Below are 22,926 nucleotides of genomic sequence, written 5' to 3' on the forward strand. Positions count from 1 at the left end.
TTATTGCAAGCTACCTTCGTTGACTGAAGAAGAAATAGAAGATCTCAACAAATGAATTACTATTAAAGAGATTGAACCAGTAATCAAAAACCTCCTAACAACAACAAAAAATCCCAGGACCAGATGGCATCACAGGGCAATTTTACCAAACATTCCAAGAAGACAACTCCAATACTGCTCGAACTCTTCCAAAAAATTGAAGAGGAGGGAACACTCCCTATGTAAGTCTATGAGGACATCATCTTCAAACCAGTTAGATAAAGATACCACCAGAAAAGAAAGCCACACACCAATATCTCTTATGAAAATGGATGCAAAAATACTCAACAAAATTCTTGCAAACCAAATCTAACAGCATAGTAAAAGAATTATATACCATGATCAAGTGGAATTTATCCCTGGTATTCAACAGTGGTTCAACATGAGAAAATCAATTAATGTAATACATCACATTATCAGAATGAAGGGGAAAAAACACATAATCATCTCAATGCAGAAAGGCATTTGACAACATCCAACACCTCTCCATCATAAAAACACTCAGAACTAGAAGTACAAGGAAATTTCATGAACATGATAAAGGACATATATGAAAAAGCCACAGCTAATGTCCTACTCAATAGTGAAAGACTGGAAATTTGACTGGAAGTCAGGAGCAAGACAAGGATACCCACTGTCACCACATTTATTCAACATTGTACTGGAAGTGCTTGCCAGAGCACTTAGATGAGGAAAAGGGCAATTAGGTGAGGAAAAGAAATGAATGCAGATGATATAATCCTACATACAGAAAATCCTGAAAAATCCACAAAAAAAGCTTCTAGACTTAATGCATGAATTGAATAAAAATGCTACTCCCAAAAATCAGTAACATTTCTACACACAAGCAATGAACAATCAGAAGAAGAAATCAAGAAAAAAATTCCATTCACTATAACAACTAAAAGAATTAAATATCTAGAAATAAACCTAACCAAGGATGTACAGGACTTAAACACAGAAAACTGAAAAAAAAAAAATTGCTAAAATAAATCAAAGAATACCTAAATAAATGGAAGGACATTCCATGTTCATGTATTGGAAGACTGAAAATTGTTAATATATCAATTCTACCCAAAATGATTTATATATTCAAGGCAATCCCAATCAAAATTCCAACAATCTTCTTTGCAGAAATGGAAAAGCCAATTATCAAGTTAATATGGAAGATGGAAGCATAAGGGGCCCCAAATAGCCAAAGCCATCTTGAAAAAGAACGAAGTTGGAGGACACATTGCCCAATCTTAAACCTGATTATAACACCACAGTAATCAAAACATGTAACTGGCGCAAGGACAGATATATAGACCAATGGAATTGAACTGAGAGTTCAGGAATCAACCCTCACATTTATGACCAACTGAACTTTGGCAAGGAGGCAAAGAGCACTCAATTGGGAAAGAATAGTTTCTTCAACAAATGGTGTTGGGAAAAATGGATATTCATATGCAAATAGTGAAGGCGGACTCTTGCCTCACACCATATACAAAAATCAACTCAAAATGGATCAAAGACCTAAATATAAGAGGCAGAACTATAAAACTCCAAAAAGAAAATGTAGAGAAACATCTTCAGGACCTTGTGTTAGGTAATGGTCTTAGACTTCACCCAAATCACAAGCAACAAAGGAAAATATAGATAAATGGGACCTCATTAAAATCAAACTCTTTTTGTGTATAACAGGACTTTATCATAGAACTAAAATGACAATGGGAGAAAATATTTGAGACCATGTATTGGGTAAGGGTTTAATATCCAGAAAACTTAAAGAAATCCTTCAACTCAATAACAACAAAAAAGACAAACACCCCATTAAATAATGGGCAAAAGACTTTAATAAACATGTCTCTGAAGAAGAGATACAAATGGTCAATAACATGAAAAGATGTTCAAAATCATTAATCATTAGGGAAACACAAGTCAAAACCACCATGAGATAGTAGAATGGCTATTATTAAAAAATGGAAAATTACCAGTGTTAGAAAGAATGTGGAGTAACAGAAATATTCATTGCTGTTGGGAATGCAAAATGGTACAGCTCTTGTGGAAGACAATTTGGTAGTTAAATATAGAATTAGCATATGGCCAGCAATCCCACTTCTAGGTATATACCCAGAAAAATTGAAAGCAGGGACTCAAACAAATACTTGCACATCTATGTTCATAGCAGCTTTATTCACAATTGCCAAAAGATGGAAGCAACCCAATTGTCCATTAACTGATGAATGGATAAACAAAGTATGGTATATACACACAATGGAATATCATTCAGCCCTAAAAAGAAATGAAGTTTTGATGCATGGAACAACATGGATGAACCTTGATAACTTCATGTTGAGTAAAATAAGCCAGTCAGAAGAGGACAAATATTGCATGATCTCACTTATATGAAATAATTAGAATAAGCAAACTCATGTGTCAGAATTTAGACTCTAGGTTACCAGTGGATGGGATGGGAGTAGGCAATAGGGAGTTAAGGCTTAAAAATACAGTTTCTATTTAGAATGATATAAATGTTTTGGTAATAGATGGTGGAAATGGTAGCACAACACTGTGAATGCAATTAATAGCACTGAAATATGTATCCAAATGTGATTAAAAGGGAAAATGTTAGATTGTATATGTGGTAACGGAATTTTTTTTTTTCAATTCATGGCTGGGGAGCAGATGTGGCTCAAGTGGTTGAGAGTCTGCTTCCCATGTATGAGGTCCTGGGTTCAATTTCCGGTACCTCCTAAATTTAAATCCATGGAACTACACTACACAAACAGTGAACTCTAAGTTAAACCATTGACAGTGTTAATAGTACAATTATTAAAACATGTTATCACCCATATTAACAAATGTTCCATACCAATGAAAGGTGTTAATAATAGGTTGGTATACGAGAACTCTGTATGATTGTTCTGTAAACCCACAATTTCTCTAATAAAGAAAAAAATAAAAATAAAAAATCATTATTATTGAAATGCAAATAAAAATGACAGTGAGATACAACAACATATCCACCAGAATGGCTAAAATTTAAAAGGCTGTCAATACCAAGTATTAGAGAAGATGTGGATCAACTGGAATTCTCATACACTGTCAGAATGTAAAATTTAACAACCACTTTGGGAAACAGCTAAGCACTTTCTTTAAAAGGTCCACATAAACCTATCATATACCCAGTCCTTCCACTGTTAAGTATTTACCCAAGAGAAATGGAAGCATATGAACACACAATTCTAATAGCCAAGACATTTGAAAATAACCCAAATGTCTAACAACAGATGACAATAACAAATTGTGATATATATTCATGCAATGTGCTACTACTCATTGATAAAAAAGAATCAGCTATTGGCACACACAACAATGTGGATTAATCTCAAAATAATTATGCATGAGCGGAAGAAGACTAAAAAGAATATATACTGTTAGATTCCATTTACATAAAAGCTAGAAAATGTAATAGTGACAAAGAAGATCAGTGGTTGCCCAAGGACAATATAGGGAAGGTATGGGGAAAGGTAGTGAAGAATTACAAAAGAGCAGAAGGAAACTTTTAGAGGTAATGATGATATTTATTAACTTGATTGTTAAGTTTACTGTGTGTCAGTTATACTTAAATAGAGCTGTAGAAAAATGGGAAACTGATTCACTCATCAAATGAGCAAAAATAAGATTCTAGTACTGGGGAGAGTATAAGGGTATGAACATTCTCACATAGGGTTGGTTGGAGCTTAAATCCACAGAATCTATCAACAAGTAAAATGCACATTCCCTTTAAAACAATCATTTCACTTCAAGAATTGAGTCTTATAGAAACACTTCTACAAGGATACAAATATAATCATTGTTTACAATAGCATAATAGAAGGACATAAATCTTAAATATCCATCAATAGCAGAATGGTGAAATAAACCATGCACTATCCATATTATGGAGTAGAATTCTTCTTTTAAGCAAGTTTTATTTTACTTTATCATGTAAACACTTATTTTTAGTTTTTTTGTTTGTTTGTTTTTCTAGTCATTGAATAAGTGAGTTATTTTTGTTCCCAAGTTGGAATTAACAGGCTATACATATCTATCTATCTATCTATCTATCTATCTATCTATCTATCTATATATATATATATATATATATATACAGAAAAAGAGAAAGATAGGATCAAATTTTCTTTATTTGATAGATATAAGTCACTCAGAAGAGCTCATTTTGATTTAGTGGGTACATAATAATATGTCTTTCAAAAGAAAAATGTGCATATACATTTGCTTGACAGATTGAAAGGCTTCAGAGAGGTACTGTTATATATATCTACAAGCTACTTTCTAAACATGCTCCAAGAAAATCCAAAGGCATTATTCCAGGATCTTGAATATATATTACACATTTTATAACTTCTCATTTAAGTAAAATATAAATATCACCTACATTAAACCTGTAATTGTAATATGGATATTTGCAAATTATTTATACTCATGTAGTCACAACTACCATCAAAAAGTCAAACAATGGTTAGGACATGAGAGTAGATTTTTTTTTTGATTCTCTGACTTCTTTTCTACTTCTTTTTCCAAATCAGTTCTTCTATGCTGTGTCTTAGCTGGGAATCTTATAAATTCTACTTTCATTGATTTGCATCACAACAAGATTTTGCAGCTTAAAGAACCTTAATATATTTAGCCATGCAATTGCTCTTTACCAGTAAGGACCAAGGAGCACCAACACACTTCCTGCTACACAAAAACCTTAGAGAAGTGGTTGTGAACATCCTTGGAATATGACTACAATGGAAACTGCTTGAGATGAAAAGTCAACCTGCCTTTTTCCAGAGTCTGTTGAAGTTTAGCTTCACAGTGTTTTCTCCTGATGCCCTGTTTCTCCAGAACGTGGGAAACAGCTAGTCCTCAGGAATCTGAAGCAAGACCTAGAGGTTCAGGCCAGCATCAGGGATGGAGCAAGACCCTGGCAGACCAAACTCAAGTCATATGGGAGAAACAATAGTTGAAGCAGGCATCCAGAGCCTTAGAAACTTGGAGCACAGATAAAAGCCAAGAGAGATCCAACTGAGAAATGAGAAGACAAAGCTATTATAACTCAGCTTTGTAGACTCATTGTCTCTTACCCACACACAACAAGACAGAACAGAATGAAATGGGCCTGGGAGAACCAACTGCAGAAGTAATGATGGATGAAAAGCTAGAAGCCAGGCAGGAGTTAAGAGCAGGATGTTAGCTGAAGACAAAGGCAGAGAAATGTGTTAATAGGTGCGAGGCGGGACCCTTCTCCAGTATTGACAAAGATGCCTGATTTATTATTTCAACAAGTATTAATTGAATTATCTATTATGTGTCAGGAACTATTCCCAGCACAGGAAATACAGTTGTGAACCAAACCAAATCTCTGCCTTCATGGAACTTACTTCCTTATAAAGTCAGATAATAATGTAGTAAACAATCAGTTTTTAAAATTTCAAGTAGTGATTCATGCTAGCAAGGAGATAATACAGGTAAATCTGATTGAGACTGACCTAAGGTGGGTTTCGGGAAAGTCCTTTCTTAGCAGGTGATATTTCAGCAGTGACCTAAAGGATGAGGCAGCAGCCGGCATGCAAAAATATGGGAGGAGAGCATTCCAGGCAGAGGGAGCAGAGAATAGAATAAACAGTGTGAAGTGATATCAGAAGGTAGAGGGGTTAGAACAGGTGGGGCCAGTGGGCCATGGGCAGGAGTTCAGATGTTATTCTAACCTCAGTAGAATGTCATGGGGCGGGGGCCTGGGGGGGGGCGGAATTAACTGGAAAAGGGCATGATCCTGTATTTTGTTTTTAAAGAGCACTGTGGCTGCTCTGTGGAGGATAGATAAGGAGGCAAGAGTAGAAACAGAGAGGATTAATTAGGAGGCTTTTACAGTTTTGTGGGGAGATGATGGGGGCTTGGAACTGGAGTTAACACATTTGAAACATATTTTTAATATAGAAACACCAGGACTTGCTGATGGATTTGATGTAACAGAAAGGGAATAATCAAGGATGATTCTTAGATTTTTTAGCCTCAAAACTGGATGCAACTATTTGCTTAGAAGAGGAATAAAATAACAAAACAGATTCAGGAAAGCAAGCTCAAGTTCCTTTTAAGCTCTATTTAGTTTAAGATGCCTAGTCTACCCTAAGATGTAGATTAGGCATTTGGCTAAATGAGTCTGGAGCTCAGGAGAAAGGTCAAGACTGGAGATGCTACATGGGGAGACGTCCTAGTGTGCAGATGGGATTTGAAGCCATGGAGCCAAATGAGAGCACCTTGAGAGGGTGCCTAGATCAGAAGGGAAAGAAGTAAAGAGAAAGAGGAAAAGAAAAGAGACGAGCATAGGACTAAACCTTGGGCTTTCCAACCCTTAAAGGTTGGTGCAGCAGTTTGATATTATTTATGAATTCCAAAAAGAGATATTGATTACATTTGTAAACTGATCTGTTCCCCTGGACATGATACCCTTTGATTGTATTAGATTCAACTGAGGTGTCTGATTAACTTATGTTAAGATTAGGACTTTGCTTCAACCACATCATTAGAATGGGACTAGTGCTGAGTCCCAGCCCCTTGGTGGGCTAATAAAACAGACTCTCACATGGAGTTAGATACACACAGGAAGAGAGGAACACAGAGGAAGAGAGAAAGCTCATTAGATACAGCAGATGCCCTGGGCAGAGATGAGACCTTCACCTGATAGTTTAGAGCTAAGCTGGTGAAGAAAACAGAGCAGCTGAGTCCAGAAAGAAACAAGCCCCAGGAAGAGAGACGAACCCTATGCCAGCCTACAGCCGAGAGCAGAAGAAGTTGGAACCATGGAGCCTTAAGAAGGAAGAAGGCTAAACCCTTGCAGACATCGCCTGCCACCTTGCTTCAATACATAGCAACAGAGTTTGGTAAGGAATAACCTTGAGTTGGACTCTTTAGGCCCTTGTGACTATAAGCATCTACCTCAGATAAGCACTCTTTATAAAGCCAACAGAGGTCTGGTACTTTGCATCAGACCCCTTTGCTGACTAATACAGTTGGGAAGAGGAGAAGAAACAGGTAGTGAGAAAGCATAAAAATAAGGAAATTTTAACGTCAAAGAAGCTGAGAAGGATCTGTAGCAATGGTAGGCAATCAGAAATCCCAAAGGGTCATCTGGGCAGAATCTTAATCTGTGACCTGGATAAGAGCAGAGTACTGAGGGAGTCTGCAATTGAGGGGCCAGATACATGGAACTCAGGACTTGCCCATAGAGAAACAATTCATGGGTGTTTTTGGCAGCCCAGGAGAGTTAGTGAAAACAGCCCAGAAACCCTGGAGTTGCAGCAAACCATACAGATAATCATTTCTGACAGCCAAACCTCAATAAAATCCCTGCACAAACAAGTTGAGGAGGAATATTTACATACACCCCCGCCTATGTCAGCATCAGGATGAGAATTGGGCTATGCTTGAGCCCATATTCCCACATTAGTGGTGAGGATTTGAGGGGGTGGGTACCAGCAATAACTAATCTGATTTCCAAAACTCAGAGAAAACAGCAACAAGAGAAATGAAATAGGGGATAACAAAAGGGAGCTAGAAGGTTCGAACACTGGCAAAAGGAAATCAGGGCATTTGCAGGATGTTAAGGGTGTGTAACAGGTGGCCAAGTGTCCAGGCAAACATCCAGGTGCCAGGTAGAGCTCAGGAATAAAGGAAAGGCTTATATCAATAACCACCCAGTGTTGCCTTAACCTGGAAAACTGGGACTCGCCCAAGAAAGGGAAGAAAGCCTGCAATTAGAGTTGGGAGAGAAGGGTCCACACTGGCATATGTAAAACACATAGCACAGAGCCAGGCATGTGGAAGGACTTTGGTTCACGGTTGTCACAATCATTACCATTATTGTCTCAACCTGAGACAGGGTCCCCCTATAGACAGGGGAATCACGTTGCTTCACACCGAATGCTTTCTAAAGTCGAAGCCAGCAAAAGAATGGCCTGCCCAGAATTTTGACCCCCAAAATTACTTTCTTTACAGAAAAAAAAAATCTTTAAAATAGAATTTTGCAATTTCTGCTAGGGTTTTGTATACTGAGGATACAATTATAATACGTCTATCCTCTCTCCAAATCTCAAGATTCTCTTCCACTGAGTACAGGTTCAAACCTGAGTCTAGAATCTAACAATGTTGCTAGGAAAGAAGATTAAATCAAAAGGCTAAAGTGAGCCTTGGGGATTATCTATGGACTTCATTCATTCAGACTCTATTTCCTCCCACTAATATTGGTGACTGAGAGATGCCTGCTCAACATGCTGTTTGTATGTTATATGAACCTTCTAATGTTCTAATGGCCAAGGAAAGAAACACAGAACTTGGTTGTAGTGGAATTCAATATAGTCTTTAGTCCCACTGACATGTACTTAAGTCGCACACACATACTTTGAAAACATACCTAACCAGGATGAGCCACTGAGCTTTCCTCTGCCCACCTTCAAAAGGCATTCCCTCTCCTCACAATAATCCACCTTCTTCACTTAATACCCTTCCTCTACAGAGGATGGACATGTTTAATTTCAAATAGCAGATTTCTAAGGTCTTCTGAGGACTAGCAAAACCTAAATAACATTAAGAATCTTTTAGGAAGCCCGTCTCTTGGCTGGAGCACACCCACACCATGTCTTCAATGTCTACTATCACTTTTTTCTCATTTCTCAATAAAGCCTTTTAACTTGCCTCCTTAAATGGGCACATCTCTGAATTCTTTACTGAGATGGAGCCAAGAACCTAGAACCCAGAACCTCCTGGCAACAATACTTTCCACTGAGATCCCTCTTTCTAGAGTGAAAGCTTAATTATTTTCACACTTATGCAATTACATATGTGTATGTGTGTGTACGGGGAGGGGGTGGTATTTAAACTTTCTATTTTGAGATAAGTTTTAATTTATAGGCAGTTTTAGGAGATAAGGCAGAGAAACCCCATGTACCCTATACCAAGTTTCCCCCAAAGACAACATCTTGCAGAACTGTAGTACAATATCACAACCAGAATATCAACACTGATAGGTCAAGATGGAACACTTCCATCACCTCAAGGATCCCTCGTGTGGTCCTTTTATAGCCACACTCTCTTCTCTCACATCTCTATTCTCTCATGGCCACTAATTTTCATCCAATTCTACAATTTTGTCATTTCAAGCATGCTATATAAATGGAATCATACAGTATGCAACCTTTTAGGATTGGATTTATTCACTCAACAATTCTCTGGGGATTCATCCAAGTTGTATCTGTATTTTAATAGTTTATTCCTTTTCTTGCTGAAAAGCATTCCATGGTATGAATGTACCACAGTCTGTTAAACATTAACCCTTTAAAAGATACCTGGATTGTTTCTAGCTTTTGGCAATTGTAAATAAGTCTGCTATTAAAAAAAAAAATCTTTCGGGAAAATAAACTTATTTGTGACAGAACTCTCAGCCTGTCCTACTGCCCAAATTTATATTTCATAATGTGCCCAAGACTTGAACTTGCCACAGAACTGGCCTCTCACCACTCTTTGTGACTGTCAAAATTCCAAGGAGTCCTGTAGTTCATTCAGTGTATTACCCTATTAGCCAGGCAGAGCTAAACAAGCTGATAGAAAAATCTGGATGAACTATGTGGTAGGAGGTACATACCAATAGTATCATAAACTCCACATCTGAATGCCTTTATTTGGTCAGAAAAATCTTTGGGATGCTTCACTCCCCAGGAAGAAGCAAGCACAGAGGACAGGGAAGCAGCCTGGGCAGGAAGGTGTGTGTTGGGGTAGGGCGGGGTGTTCTATGGATAGCTGTGCTGTACCAACCTAGAAAACGCACATTATCTTTATAAGGTAACAAGTTCAGAAAGTTTTAAAGTCAGCATTTAGCCTTTTTTCTATACTCTACTGATGGCGGGCAGAGTGGCAGGGATTCCTAAAATAGCCACTGCTTTCTTTATTTTGGTATTAACAGGCAATATGAGGGGTTTAAGAAAAATAGGTTGGAAAATTTCCACTCTGAACAGCAAGGAATTAGATATCTTTTCCAATTTCGCTCCCCTCCGCCCCTTTCCGAAGGGGAGTTCACTGTTAAGTTGAAAAGCAAACAGTCACAGAAGCATTTCCAGGTACAAAGCCACTAGGTATGTTCTGGCCTTTTGGTAGAACCTTATAGGTTTCTAACCATAACTGGTTTCCTGTCCCATGCACCAATCCACACTCATGACTGTGGCCATACACCTGTATGTCATTCGAAGGTGCACCCAGCTCAAGCAAATTATATTTTAAAACTACACTGATTTAAAAAAAAAAAAAAAGTTCAGGGGAAGGGATTTCCTAGCTCTCAAATAAAAATGTGCAGTGGAGCGCTTACTAAGTAAACAGAAAACATGGGCAGCTGAGAAATCAATTTAGCTGAACAAACAATGTTCCATGTAATGAACTACTAATTATCCTTTTATGCCATGTCAGTCTGAGTGATTACAGAGCTGTGCAGTTTAATTTGACGTTTGAGCATTGCCTTGCTCCATTAGCTTCATATAAAGCTACAACACATTCAAAAGGGGTGGGGGGACTCTATTTATCTGGAACTAAGCAAGCACCTGTATTAATAATGAGGAGCATCTCAGAATCTTTTAAAATATATTATTTTAATATAATGAGAAATAAAGCATTGGAAACATAGGGTATCTGAGAATCAGACTGGGTACCTTTTGGACAGTGGATGAAACTCCCTGAAGGAGTGGCATGCACTGAGCTCATCCTGGAACTTCAGCCTCTAAAAGTGATGCTGCCTCCTCCGCGGAGCTCTGGCCTGTCCCCACTCGCCGACTCCCATCAGCCGTAGCGCTGGGCAGACCAGCGGGCAAGAAGATGCTGTGTGGCGCTGAAGAGAGCACCGGGCCTCTTTTTCAAACTAGATTCATTAATTCATACAAATCCTTAAAGAGATACCCTGTGTTGTAAGGAGAATCTGAGTACTGGGAAAATGTGGGTTCCACCCCTCAATTTTGAACCTGATTTTCATAGTAAGTGAAACAGTTGAGCGAATATGGAAATCTGGTCATTTTTTCAAAAATTCAATCCAATTCTACAAATACACGTTGAGTTCCTATCACATGCCTGGCCTGTGCTAAGTGTTGTGGTGGATGGAGAGAGAAATACAGATCAAATTCACAAGGCTGGGACAGCCTTTGCTACTCAGCCCACCTTCTGGCTCTTCTACTTGCTAAGCAAGAAAAACTCACCTTGCAGGTAGTGCTTCTCAACTTTGGCTGCACATTGGAACCACCGAGGAGCTTTAAAAACCCCTGGAGCCTGGATGCCGTCCCTGGAGAGTCTAATTTGATTGGTCTGGGCTGCCATGTGGGAGTTAATTTTTAAAGCTCCTCAGCTGAATCTAATGGGCAGCCACCCTTGCAACCCATTGCTATGTTGACTAAGGTTTTATCTTCAAATTATGCCATTTACTCAATCCACAAATATTTATTAAGTACTTACAAGGCACTCACTTGGTGTGGGAAAATACAGACAGTAGCAATGCAATGACCATCAAGTAAGAGGGGGGAGAATTACCCACCTGTTCAGAAAACATTACAGCTAGAATTGTACAGCACTTGAGAAAGAATGATCTCAATTAGGCCCTACAATAACCCTGAGGTGTAGGTAACCTTATCCCTATTTAACAGAGGGGAAGATGGAGTTTGGCCAGTTTAAGTGGCTCACTCAAGGGCAAATATTTAGTAAGTGATGAGTTGATATTTCAAAAGCAATCTTTCAGTTCCTAGTTTAGAATACCGTACCTGTTTCTCCTATTCTTGAAAATCATAAAATTTTAGAGCCAGATGAGATTTCAGTGATGACCTCTCTTATTTTGTAATAAGTACTCTGAGTTCCAGAGAAATTAAGTACACCACAACCAGCCAGTGACCAGACAGCTTTTAACACCCTTAACCTGGACCCTAATTTCCCAATTCCCACCTTCAGTATTTTGATCTGAGCAATAGATCCAAATGAGCAGCTTTGGTCATTGGACAACTGAAGTAAGAATATTCAACAAGGAACAGAGTTACTAACGCACTTGTTTCAGCCCCTAAATCAGACTACTGATTAAGTAACCTAACCCACAGCTTGACACTCAGGTTTCAGGCTAGTCTGGAAAAGTAAGTAGATAGAATAACATCATCAGTTAAATCTATGATAAAGAGACTCTTCCAGGGTCCCAAATCCTTGACCAATTGCTTACCCTGGGGCCTATAGCTAAGACAATTAGAAAAAAAAATTCTTTTTTCATTGTTTTTTCCAAAAGGTGTATGTTTTCTTTGACCTTTTCTTCTGTAATATGATTGAGAGATGATCAGAGAGTATGGTATATAATAATATCCAAATTCTCTGGAACATTTTGTTTCTTACTTCATAGTCTTATATGGCTTTGTAAGTATGAAAAAGTATGGCCCATTGATCAACTGCTGAATGCACTTTCTCAAATATGCCCATTAGCTCAAGTTTGTTACTAGAGTTATTCAAATATTCTACAACATATCCATTGTTGTATATAATATCTAACTACAAGATTCTATTTTTCCTGTTCCTAATTTTAAAATCATTTTTACTTGATATTTTAAAACTATATGTTTCAGTGCATATAGTTTATAATTTTTTATTCTGTACATATCATAAGCCTCCCTCATTATACTGGGAATCCATATTTTCCAGTACAAATTTTGTCTTAAAATAGGTTTTGTCTGACATTTACATAGCTAATAGAGGTCTGCTTTGTTTTGGTATGATGTCACATGATTTTTGAAAAAAACTTATTGAGGTGAAATTCACGTAACAAAAATATTAGTCATTTTTAAGTGAACAATTAAGAATATATTCTTTACTAGTTTAGTTCTCAACCCTGGCTGCACATCAGAATCACCTGGGTGACATTCCAAAAAGTCTGATTTAACTGCTCTAGGGTGGAGCCCAGGCATCAGTAGTTTTAAAAGCTCCACGGGTGATTCTAATGCTCAGTGAAGTTAGACCACTGACTCAGGAGCTGCCTCAATTATAGTGGGCCCGTATGATTGTCAGGCAAGCTCCTGCCAGCCTTAGCCAGTCAGGGTGAGAGGAGGCTCAAGCACCACCCCCAGGATCTACCCTGATTCCCTTCTGGCTTTTCAAGACAGAAAGCAGCTTCTCCCAAGGAAGGGATAATCAGACTTCATTTAAATACAGATTTTTTTTTTTAAACATTCTATGAAATACCTGGCTAGTACTCCTCAAAACTGTCTAGGTACTAAAAACTAAGAAAGATTGAGAAGCTGTCACAGACAGAGGGAGATCACACTGGGTGAGCACCCAGACTCAGCAGGAGGGACCCGGACACCCTCTAGCAGAGAGCAGGAGGCGAAGACCCCAAACCAGAGGGCAAACCAGGGGGGACCCCAGGGACAGGAGGGCTGGGGAGCACTCCCTTCCAGGCGCAGGCCCCCAGGGCCCACTGTCCCTGCACATCCTGGTCTGGAGTTATATTTTGACGCCATGAAGACACTTTGTTTATGTATAATGTTTACATATTTTAAAGATTTGTGCCAAGAAAGTATATTTAATAAATATTAAAGTGACTTGTTCTTCATCTCTTCTGCTAAGCCTCTGACCTCCAACCCCTGTGAACTAAAAATCAGGGTGAAGCTACTTTGACAAGTTTGTGAATGAAGTTTGGTGGCGTCTCAAAAAAAAAAAAATGTACTATGGTATCCTGGATTGTATCCTGGACCATAAAAAGGACATTACTAGAAAAACTGCTGAAATCAAAATGAAGTCTAGAATTTAGTTCATAGTAATGGATGAATATAGTTTCTTACTTTTGACAAATGTTCCAAGGAAATAAATGTAAGAAGAAAACATTAGGGAAATTGAAACTGGTTGAGAGATACACAGGAACTCTCTGTACTATTTTTGCAACTTTTTTGTAAATCTAAAACTATTCCAAAATATAAAGTTAATTAAAAAGAGAAAGCAATTTTTTAGTGCACCATATGCGTGTTTAAGAGATTGCTGACCTCATCCAAGTTTTAGTTATAATACCTTTCCCCTACTCTCAAAGCTTTACCCCTTGGTAGTACAGCCTAACTGTAGTATCTGAGAACTTCATTTTATCCTTAATCTAGTCCATAGCTACAGGGATGAACCTTCCATTCTCCCCAGAGGTTAGAAAGTATCACTAACAATTCTATTAGTGTTATCATTAATCATTCAGGAAAAATAGAGGATTGTAGCATTAGAACACATCAAAATCCTATTTCTAAAGAATATAGTCCAGCTGCCATATTCTGAGACATGAGGCCACATGGTTTTGCCAGCGTAACGAAGTGTTTCCATTGTGTTGCCAGGACCATTTTTACTGTCATGTTCTTACCACATTCACATGCATATTTTATTATCTTACTGAATGCAATATGTTCTTCACATATTACATATGTAGTCTCTAAGCACATTAAAAACAGCTGTTGCTTGGATCCTGTCTGTTTTCCCAGCCTATAAGCCTAGTTCCCAGGCCTTTCTTCCAAGACTGGTCCACTTAAGAAAACAATGAATGAACTATTAGCAGGTGGTATTTTACTACCAGATCTCCAGGATGATCTCCATGAGAGCTCATTGATGCAGAAAGGAATCTAACTTCTATATAGAAGAATGGAGAGCTAGCTCCCTTCCCTTCTGCTCAATCCAAAGAACAATCAACTCATGCCAATTGCAGCAGTTTGGTTGGTAAAAACATAAACCCACTTGAATGTGATCTGAGGCTCACAAGAATTGTACTATCTTCATCCTACAGGGAACAAATGTTCTAGAAGCCTCCTCAACAGTGTTTCTGGGAGGTGGAACAAGAACAGGAAGTTAGGGAGAAAAGATGCTGAAGTGGGATTTTAAAAGGGGATCCTTTCATGTAAATGGGTCTGTTCATCTGTCCCTAGACTAGAATGGGTGCAATGGATGCTTCAGCTTTTACCACCCTGCGAGGATAATGTTTTAAATCAGCCCTTCCAAAGGGCCTGCTTCTGGCTTTCCATGTGGCCGTGATGGGATTTCCATTACACTATGTTCCAGTTTGGAACCTAGAGGCTGGACGAGTCTGTATTTGTCTCACTCAAATTTCTGTTCCACCCAAATTTTCCTGTGCTGTTTAAATGCCTATCTATCTTCTCCATTAGATTGTAAACTCCCATGAAGAAGAGGACCATGTCTTACTCATTTTTTGTATCCCTTGCTATGCCCACCACAGTGCCTGTCAAATAACAAGTGTTCAACAAATGTTTGTGATATGTTTTATAGTTCTTTAAGTGGAAAGTCTTCCTATGGGGCTAGTTTATGGCTGCAGTCAGGGTCCTACTGGTCACACCAATAGGGGCGAGGGGGGCAGTGATCAGTCAGAACTCAGCTAGAAGACCCTACATTTCCTCTTGCCCACCCAAGAAAGAGTATGAGTTTTTCCTTAGAGCCTGAGGGAGTGTCAGAGGCATCGCAGAATCATGCACCATGGACACAAATTCACCCTCATCTTTAAGTCAAAGGGAAGTTCCATTTGTTAATTTACTCCATGGTGCACAATTCATTACCTGAAAACTCACGGTGCAAGAATGGCCAGTACAAGAGACTAAGATACAAGGGTATGGTACACAGGGCAAAGAAGGGACATAAACTCCTTTAGCACAATAATGTCTAGACAACTTACAAGTAAGAGGTAGGGGTGGTACAGCCCATTACCAAATAGCTTACTGACAGTAAAGCACATACACCAAAACCAGAAGGATGTACAGTCTTACTGTTAAGTTGGAGAGGCACCTTCCATCCTGAGTCCATTCTACCCATCCTCAGCCCCTTCCACTAGCATAAAATTTTAGTTCTATATTCTAGAGTTTTCCAAGAGAGCCACCACTCACCCATCCTTTTCTCCTTCAAACCTTTTTGCTTTTAAAATATTTTCTTTCCTCCCACCAGGGAGGAAAGCATCCAGGTGGCTTATCTATCATCAGCAATACGTATTTCTGTCACTTAATTCTGAAGGTGGAGAAGGAAAGAGTAAATAATTAGCTGGCTTCAGGGTAGGATGCTTATGAGTTCATTAGACCCATCATGCACCATGCTTAACCCCTGCTACCATATCACTTTTATGTCATTAACCTAAAAAGGTATCCAATTTCTTCTTTACCTTAAATCCTACCACTTTCTGTTTACAAGAACTGCCTTTGTATTTCATGTGTATAAATTTATTTTCCCTATTAAACTGAACATAAGATATTTTGAGGGAGGGACCATGTTCCTAGTATTTACCCCAGGCTTAGTATATGCTGGGCCCCACAATGAAGGAGAGGGAAAAGGAAGAAAAAATACCTGAGTCATTCTGTGCTTTTAGGCCAAGTCCATAAGTTTGTAGATTTCTTGTAAACCTATTTAAGATACCTGTAAAATAGTCTTGGTCATTTTGGCAGCCAAAATCCAGCACAATCTCAGAGTCATTTCACTCATAATTTCCAAGTTAAAATTCTAGTCTTTATACAGGTACAGGCTTGCATGTACATTCTTCAGTCAAACTGGACAATTAGCTTCTCTTCTAATTTGGCCTATCCTTTCTGACCTTTTATTACTCAGATTTTTGCTATGATGATGCTACATAACAAAAAATCTCAGTGACATAACAATTGACATTTATTTCATATGCAGAGGTCTACAGATCAGCTGTAGTGTGGCTGACTCAACAGGGTTCAACTAGACCAGGTAGGACCAGGCCAGGTCACTTCTACTCTCCTCGACCCAAGATGAAGAATCAACAGCTACCTAAGTATTGCTTCCCTCATGACATAGGAAAGGACCTACATGAGGGCTAGCAAAAACTTATCAGGCCTCGTAAGGCCTGGGCTATACCCACATTCCATTGGCCCAAGAAAATCATAAGGCCAAGCCTAAAATCAATGGTCCTGGGAAAGTATGCTCCACCCTAACAGGCTGGCAGAATGAAGTGAATATCTCCTGTTTAATTATCTCATCTACTCTATTTTTACTATTCCATTTGTCCAAAATGCTCTTTCCATTCACAAACCTATCTGTTAAAACCTGGCCCATCCTTCAAGGCCTAGTTCAAATGTTCCCTCCCCCATTAAACCTCTCCCTGGTATCACTAGGCAGATATAAATATATTTATATACCAATATTTATCTAGTTCCAGGAATATTTATTACATACAGCATTTCAATGCAATCATTTGGATATGCAGGATTATAGGATACCTCCTATAAAATACTGAGCACCTTTAAAGAAGGGGTGGTGAGCAATTCATTTTTTATTGCCAGTATCATCCAATGCTTTAACATGGCAGACACTCAGCAAATGTTGCATAAAGAAATGAATACATACACATATGGTATACATATGACTATGTGTGTGTGTGTGTGTGTGTGTGTGTGTGAGCTGCATAAGTGAAAAAAGATAACAAAAGACAAAGAACCCTGGCTCTGGCATCAGACAGACCATGGTTCAAATCCTATCTTCTCTCTCAGCTGTGTGACATCTGGGAAAGTACTTGATCTATCGCTGCCTCAGTTTTCTCAGCTATAAAATGGAGGTTACAATAATCCTTTTAAGGGGCTGAATCCAAAGTAAGCACTCAATAAATGCTGTTATTTTATTATTGTTATTATTATTATTATTATACACTATGATAAGCTTTATTTCTCTTTTTTATATATAATGTGATGAAAATATTTTTTAAATAAGTGCATAATGACAGGGACTATACAGAAGCATATGTTAGGGTAGTAGGATTAAGAGTAAAATGTCCTCTTTTTAAATTTTTTTCATGGACAATATGTTTTTGTTTAGCAATTAAAAACTAGTCAAATTTTCCTTGGTGTTCAGCCAACTCTGGGGTGGTGACACTCATATGGAGTTACCCTGATCCACAGAAGTGGCTTTTTAAACAGATGTTATGGGCCAGGCCCATTATAAATACATCTTTTTCTAAATTCTCTTAATCGTCCTGCAAGGTAAGTAATATAATGCCCATTTTATAGATAATAAATTTGAGCCTCCAAAAGGTTAAATGATTTGTCTAAGATTAAGCAATTAATAAGTGGGAAAGATGTGAAACAGAGATTAGGCCCGACTCTAAAGTTCAGACTCACTGTTCCACCTTACATGGTGTTCAGTCACCATTTCACAGGTAATTTATGGTGTGAAAAACAAAGGGTGCGTGGGACTTGTTTTTTAATACCATTTTCCAAAAAAAGAAACCAGGGCTCATTGGGAAAAATGAAAGACACAACAAAGGAGGGAACAGAGGTGGCTCAAGCAATTAGGTATCTCCCTCCCATATTGGAATTCCTGGTTTGTTTCCCATTGCCTCCTAAAGAAACAGGGAAGACGAACAGACACAGCAAGGGCAAGCCACAAGGGGATGGGAGAAATAAATAAATAAAATAAGACTTTGAAGGAAAAAAAGGATATGAGAACCTCTGAGAAAGTTCACTGGCCAAAGCTGAAACAATTTGTGCAAAAAAATAAAGTAGTGTTGGATTATAACCCAGAACACAAAATACATATCCATGAGTCCATACTGATATAAATAATTGAATAAAGAAATAAATGAGAGAAAAGTAAATTTTTCATGCAAAAGAAGTTCAGGGAAGTGGATATGTCTCAAGTGATAAGGCCTCCGCCTACCATATGGGAGGACCCAGGTTCAATCCCTGGGCCTCCTGGTGAAAAAAAGAACAGAAAGTGTGCCTGCATGTAAGCCAGTGCCCACATGATGAGCCAAGTGCCCACACAGTAAGCCGAGTGCCAGCGCAGTGAGCCAAGTACCCACGTGGGAGGAGGGGAGGACAGCAGATGTGGAGAGGCAGGGGGAGGGCAGATGGTGAGGAGAGGAGGGGGAAGGGAGAGGGAGGGGGAGGGGGAGAAATAGAATAAAGCTGTAATCTAATCTTAAAAAAAAAAAGTCCAAATCATTTACCCTACCCTCAAGGAGGTAGAGTATACTCTCCACTCCATAAGTGTGGGCCATGCGTAGTAACTTCGAAAGTGCGCAGTGTGGAAAGGGAAAAACGAGTAACTTTAAAGTGAAGAAACCTGATAAACAAACCTAACTAGCTGGACCAGGTGGTCAAGGTCAACATCGGCAGTGAAAAGCGACATTGATAGTGTGTACCCTTGATATGATGTGATCAGAACAGCACTTTACCTCTGTTGTCTTCCTCCCAATAACCCACAATCCCATCTAAACATGAGAAAAGAATCAGCCAAATCCCAGGTAATGGTCATTCCACAAATTGCCTGACCATTACTCCTTAAAAGTATCAAGGTCATTAAAACAAGGAAAGCCTCAGGGCCAAGATGAAACTAAAGGAGACATGATGACTAAATGTAATGTGGTATCCTAGAGCAAAAAACAATTCACTTTGTTAAAAACTGAGAAAGTCTGAATAAGGTATGAACTTTAATAGTAACTTATCAATATTGATTCATTAATTGTGACAAATGTACCATAAGAATATAAGATGTTGATAATAGGGGTAACTGGGTGTGGGGTATATGGGAACTCTACTATTTTCACAACTTTTCTGTAAGTCTAAAACTATTCTAAAATTTAAATTTTTATTTGAAAAAAAAAAAAAAACAAATAACAGGACTGGGGGTGGAGTCCAACTCTGAGAGTGAACCTCTACTCTGAGTCTGGACTGAAGGTTAAAATGGACTGGGAAAGAGTGTAAACTACAATGTAAACTATAATCCATGCTGTGTAGCAGTGCTGCAAAATTTATTCTTCAAATGCAATGAATGTACCACACTAATGAAAGAAGTCATTGAAGTGGGAAAAGTGGTGGGGGGGGGATAGTGGGGCATATGGGAGCCTCCTACATTTTTTAATGTAACATTTTGTGTGATCTATGTAGCTTTTAAAAATAAATAAAATAAAAACATATTTTAAAAAATAAAATAAAACGGGTTTTCTTGTTTTCTTGGTTGTACTTAAGAGGAAACCTGCCCAAATACTTGCACACCATGACAATGAAAGTTGACTCATCTAACAGAGTAGCTGTCAAGTGATCCTAAATGAGAGGCCGATTTGCCAAATCATAAAGCATTTTTTTCCATGATTAGCTGGCACCTATCAAAGTACCCACTATCATATTTTATCAGAACATGGTTCTTTTCCCTTATAGCATTTACCCCTTAAAGATAATTGAGCATTAAGCTCAAATATGTCTTCATCGATACAGTGGGCATTCCCAGAGGGAAGGGACCTCTTTTCCCACGTATTCCAGCAAGGCACCTTCTAGGTGTTCAGTAATTATTTACTGAATTCAGGAATGTCACAGGAAAACTTCGGCCTGGCACGAGCGGCTCCTCAGCCAGGCCAGCGGCGCCCCTGGGAGGGACGACACAGACTTGGCCGGCGCACTGCTGTGCCGACGGCTCCCGGAAGACGCTTGGTTCCTGCCGCCGTCCTGCAAGTAAGTGCTTCCTTTATCTGTCTTGGTGACAGGGCTCTATGGCTTATGATCTTAACTGCTACCCCATGTCAGGACCGTGCATTTCCACTTTCAAAGGACTTTCTCTTATTTTGGAGCTTCATGGCTAACCCGTGGGAAAGCCAGGGCAGGTAATCCCAACGTACAGAGGAGGAAACCGGGAGCCAGATATGGGAAAGCAAAACCATCAAAAGGGATGCTCAGCGATCTTATGATAAATCTGGATGTTAGTCCACATCCAGTTGGGAACTGCACACCAGCTCCTAGGATCAGACTTTCATCTACTTAATTCCTCTCTTTGCCTGAACTACTAATGGTAACCACAAATGGCTACACAAAGGAAGCACCTGGTAAAAGATTTCAATCCTTAGGTCACCTGCTATATCTATAAAGGGTATCTGATCATGCCAACTATGGTGACTGAATGCCTCCATACCTTCTGTAAGACTTGTATTGTCCAGCACTTTGAGAATAACAATGATTGTCTTGGGTGTGGCAGCCATGTTTATGAGACAAACCCATCAGAAATGTTGAGGTTGGATAATACATCAGAGGAAACTATATATAAGCTGTTCCCTGGACTTTGAGAACAAGAACTGTAGCATGAACCTGAATTTTGGAAGGAAAAAAAGCTTCAAAGAAATGGATAAGATGATACTTCAAAAGTTGACAAACCTAAAGTTGATGAAAATCAGAATGTAAAGACTATCACAGAAATGGCCCACAAATTGCTGTATGTCTAGATTTTTATGCAATAACAGTCAGGGGACAATGTAGTACAAGATTCAGTGAAGAAATTCATCCAATGTTCTACACCTGTGGCTCGGGAACAATCAAAATATTTCTAAGTTTAAAATTAAAATTCCAAGTTCTTATGAGTGGGATGTGCTATGCAATGGTGAAACTATGGGGAAGGATAATACCACAGAATTCATCTACATGACAAGATGGCAAATAAGAGGCGAAATTTTATGGTGTCTGAACCACTCAGTTTCACAAGTCTGCTGTCAGGATGGCCCTTTGTATCAGGCATACCCCCGTGGCATTGTGGTATAGACCAAGAATTGATTTTGGTTAGACCAAGGGCCTAGATCCCACTGAAATGAGTCCTGCACTATTTGTTTACTCATTAGTAGATTGCACAATGAATAGTGTGTTGACTAGAGGGACACAACCAGGCTTTCAGCGTGCAAATAAGACCATTGTCTGTCCCTAATTGTCAGTTGCATCTATGTTGTTTCTATTAAGAACAAACCAAGTGCCATTCTGCTACTGACCTGTCTGCATTTGTGCTGTCTCACAGTATACAAGTCATCATGGAAATCAGTTAGGTGTGCAGCCATGATTCTACCTTCGGAATATTTTTCGTGCCTGCTCCAAGATTAGTTCTGATGTTTGATTACACCAGTAAAATGGCTCAATCTTTTGTGTGTTGCAGTTTTCACATACTTACTATTTTATCAATTCTCATTTAGAGTACTGTATAAGAAATTAATAAGTATATCTTGAAATTATTTTGTATGGGAAATATATTTAGATAAGTAGTTTTTAAGCCACTGTCTTGTTCTTGGTAAGTTTTTTGTGTAGAAAATAGTTCACTCTTGAGTGTGCTGGTCCTTTTGTTAAGAATTCCAACTATTCTTTAACATTAGAGAACATGGTAAGTGTAGACTTTTAAAATAATCTGTCTGTGTAGTCTACCAATTGCACAAAGGCCTATTAGCCCTCTGGATTAAAAATGAATGTGACTTTCAGGAAAACTAAAGTGAGATCACAACCATTCTAAAGGTTGCCAGCTAATTATATTTACTTCTAATAAAATTAATGTGTAAGAAAGATTTAAAAAGAAAGAAAGAAAATAGAACATCACAGGAGTCTAGAGGAACAACAATCAACACTTCTGGCATGACCTCAGCTTTCTGCAGATTGAGGGCCTGTGGGGACAGCTGTGACTTCCCTTCCAATCTTCCCAGGCTCTTGGTTCACCCTCCAAGTCCCCACATACCATTATTTCTGAGCCTTTCAAACAAGATCTGGGTGGGGAGGGGGATTGTATCTATTGTAATCAAATGTTTTTCTAGAAAACACTAAAGTTTCCTACAGTCCAAGGAAATTATAAGATCCACTTATTTTCTTTTGTGTGGTTCATTCTATTTACCTAAAAATTTAGACTAAGTTCAGGTTCCTTCACCCACTAGCATCACAAGGAGAACCTAGACAGGAAACATGTGGCCAAAAGCACGGTGGGGTAAAACCAAAAGCATAAAGCGGATTTCATTAGGTCTCTCTGGTACATCAATCTTCATTATTGTTATTTTATTCTATCAGTGCATTCCAGGTCACAGCAAGTTAGTAATTT

The 22,926-nt window shown here is 38.7% G+C and overlaps 1 pseudogene; it reads left to right on the plus strand.

The window, feature by feature from the left end:
* The first annotated feature begins 20,893 nt into the window (after positions 1-20,893).
* Positions 20,894-21,645, plus strand: LOC101411331 (polycomb group RING finger protein 5 pseudogene; annotated as a pseudogene).
* Positions 21,646-22,926: the final 1,281 nt, after the last annotated feature.

This window comes from Dasypus novemcinctus, chromosome 4, assembly GCF_030445035.2.
Source record: "Dasypus novemcinctus isolate mDasNov1 chromosome 4, mDasNov1.1.hap2, whole genome shotgun sequence".
In the NCBI taxonomy this organism is placed as follows: domain Eukaryota; kingdom Metazoa; phylum Chordata; class Mammalia; order Cingulata; family Dasypodidae; genus Dasypus; species Dasypus novemcinctus.